The following is a 3,726-nucleotide window of genomic DNA, read 5'->3' on the forward strand; positions in this document are numbered from 1 at the left end:
CAGTCGTTGATCGAGCGGAAGAAACCCATTCTCCCGCGCCTCCACGAACATGGCGCGCAGGTGAGGAGCCAACTTATCCGGACGAAGCTTATACAACTCAATCGGCAAACCATTTGGGCCCGAGGCCTTACCCGAGCGCAACGCACGGATAGCACACGCCACTTCGTCTACAGTTATATCTCCATCGAGGTCATCCCTATCAATGGCAGAAAGGCAGGGCAGAGCAATATCACGCAGAAGGTCGCACGAGTCCCCAGTCGGCCTATCCGAAACCGAGGTGTATACCGTACGAAAATAGTCCGAGAAACACTGGACTATACCGTCGGGGTCAGTGACAACCTCTCCCCCATCCATCGACAACTCCGGCACCACTCGATTAACACGCTCTTTTTTATCCAACCACGCCAACAGTTTCCCGGCCTTATCACCAACATCGTACAATCGACCCTGTTGCTCCCTATTGAGGGTCTTGGCAGCGTTCATCACCAGATCCCTGTATTCCAATTGCTTCAAGCTCAAATTATGCAGTGTGGCCGCTGCAACATCCTCTTCCAAGGCCACTTCTAAAGCCGCAATCTCGTCCTCAACTTGTGTCACCTCGGCGTCTCTCCGCCGCTTGGCGGCCACTACCAAGGAAAGGGCCTCCCTTCTCAATACAGTCTTAAAAGCTTCCCACAAGGACACCGCAGATTCAACTGAACCCTGATTATCTTGAAAATAGTGATCAACTGCCTTCAGCAACGCACTGCGCAGCTTGGGGTCACGAAAGTACCAGGGGTTAATGGGAGCCACCCTGCCCCCCACCACCCGGCCAATATCCAGACGGGCCCACACCGGCGAGTGATCGGATATACCCCGTGCCATGTGCCTAGCCTCAGATACCAATGAGGCGTGCGCAGCCAAAGTGAGCAAGTAATCAATCCGAGAGAGACTACCGTGGGCCCCGGAGTGAAAGGTATATTGTCTCTGAGTGGGGTGCCGTAGCCTCCAACAGTCTACCAGGCCGAAAGTATCTATAAAGTCGGGAAGCCACTTCTGAGCCCCCCCGGTGTCCCTGGGCGGGTACCTATCGAGCAATCCAGATCCAACCGCATTGAAGTCTCCTCCCACCACCAGCATCCCTTCAGGGAGTTCCAACAAGGCCTTGCCCAGATCAGCAAACGTGGAGGCCTGCAGGGCAGGAGGGACATAAACAGAAACCAATACCAACGTTCTGCCCTCCCACCTCCCCGCCACAGCCACAAAGCGCCCCCTGTCATCAGCGATGGTGGAGTCAACCTCAAATGGTAGGGAAGCTCTAACAAGTATGCCCGCACCCCTGGAGCCCGAGGAGAACCCCGAGTGAGCAATGAATTTATAACCCTTTCTATTAAGTGCATAACACGTATTCCCTATAAGGTGGGTCTCCTGCAAGAGGACCACATCTGGCGAGGTCCGTTTCAAGAATTGTAGGACTATCCCCCGTTTAATACGATCCCCTAAGCCATTAACATTCCAGCTAATTATGTTTAAGCCCCTATCCCCCATCCCCAAACACAAAGAGACCTCCACCCCCCCGGAGAACCACAATCGGACAATACTGACAACAATTACTACGCCTTGCAAGAAAAAAAAAACCAACAACAACCCCAACATCCCGAATCCCCCCCCTCCCTGCACCCCTGCGTCAGCTTGCAAAGCCCCCCCAACTTGCAGTGTGCCTGTTGCCCTATCAAAAACAAATCTACAAAAAGTACCCCAAGGGAGGAAAAAGCTCCTATCTTCCCCCCGCCGCCCTCCCATTACTGCAGTAGGGTGCTAGTCACTGTCCGGGGCTGAGTCAAAACAGACCGACACCGGAGGTATCACTCCTGTCCATCCCGGTCGCCTTCCGCTCCAACCACGCGGTCCCCGCCGGGCTGTCGCCGAGGGAGCGCATCCAACCAGTCCCCTGCCATGTCCGGCGATTCGAAGAAGAAAGTCCGATCCTCATACACCACACGTAGCCTGGCGGGGAAAAGCATGGCATATTTCAGGTCCATCTCCCTAAGCCGCCTCTTCACCCCCAGGAAACTCTGCCTCTGCACCATCTGGGTGAAGTCAGGATAAAAGCTCACAGAGGCATTCTGAAAAGGCACCGGGCCTGTCCCCCTCGATGCTTGCAGGATAGCGTCTCGGTCTCGAAAATTAAAGATCCGGGCGACAATCGGCCGCGGGGGGGCTCCCACCTTAGGCCTTCCGCCAGGCACTCGGTGAGCCCGCTCAACCGCAAAAAACTTGCCGAGGCCCTTAGGCGCAAGATGGTTCACCACCAAGTCCTCGACGAGTAAATCCACGGAGAGCTCCTCCGAAGTTTCCGGGACCCCAATAAGGCGCACATTGTTGCCCCGGGCCCGACCTTCAAAGTCTTCGAGCCGGCGGGCGGAGAGGTCATTCGCGGTCCGTAACTTGCGAACCTCAGCCTGGAGTTCCGAGACATCATCCGCGAGGCCAGTAGTCTTGAGATCCAGGGACTTGACCCGCTCATTGGTTTTGCCCAGGTCCGCGCGCATCAAGTTGACATCAACCAAAATCATGTCCACCTTGTGCGCCAGGGTCTCGAACTGTCGCCCAATCGATGATTGCATCCCCTCAATCGCCCCCTTGATATCCTGCAATGATAACTCCGAGGCTGGAGACGGGTCGGCCTTCTGTGCTTCCAGCGACTGTCCCGATCCACCAGGCGACCCCTTCTGCTGGGCACAGCGATCCATATTGTTGGATTGGGTATAGCCTCCCCGCCTGGTAGTCTTAGACTTCGGCTTGTCTACCTCCGATTTGGTCGACATCTCGAACAGCAGGGCGGTCAGTTGCAAAAAGACGTCCCTCACTCAGCCAGAGGAAACAGGGTCAACCAGGACTTCAACAGCCAGCCAGGGTCGAGTGGAGGTCTTCCAGATAACAGGGGATCGGCATGAAGCACTCCCGAACCAGAGCAAGCAAAGGGCGAGAAAGCGAAAGTGAAAGTGCAGCGGCACCCGTCCGCCAGTTCACACCTCCCAAGGCCGCTGTTGTTCAATTAGTGGCCGGGCATCCTGCCAACGCAAGCCCCTGGCATCCTTCGGAGGTAGGCCGCAATCTTCCGCCATGCACAACTTCGGTTCCCGGTGGGCGATCTTAGCCCGGACAACGTCAATCGCCCCAGCTGTGACTCATCTGCAGGATTCCGTGCATGAAAATCAGGATTTAGGACAGGATGATTGCAGGAGGGCGCGAGGGTCGCGGGAGCTCAAGGCTCACGCGGCCATCTTGGTCAAGCGCTAGGCTCCTCCCCATTTATTGGTTTTTAAATAGGACGTGCTCCACTTTTTGACTGAGATTTATCATATGTGCTTTTAGAAAGTGCCCTTTTAATTTTTTATAAATATGAAATATAACAATGTTATCATGGTGTAATGTTAAACTTGTGTTGCCGTGGTTTTGCTTATTTAATAGGGTACTGGCTCACAGATTGCATTTGTAAAATAAGATATTGGGGTTTGTGATCCTGTATTAAGGATTGTCTCAATGTACTGTAAAAGCTTATTGCACTTGCACTTTTATGGTCTAAATGTCCGAAATAAAGTATTTTAAATGACATAAAGAACACTCAGTTGTATCCCATCATGAATATCTACCCACATCTTGAACTTCCCCAGACACTTGGAGGTGGTTGAGTGCACAGTAACCACCAAACAAGAATTATATTTTGCTGGAAAAAACCTACAC

The sequence above is a fragment of the Triturus cristatus genome, chromosome 2_1, assembly GCF_964204655.1.
Source record: "Triturus cristatus chromosome 2_1, aTriCri1.1, whole genome shotgun sequence".
NCBI classification, from domain to species: Eukaryota; Metazoa; Chordata; class Amphibia; order Caudata; family Salamandridae; genus Triturus; species Triturus cristatus.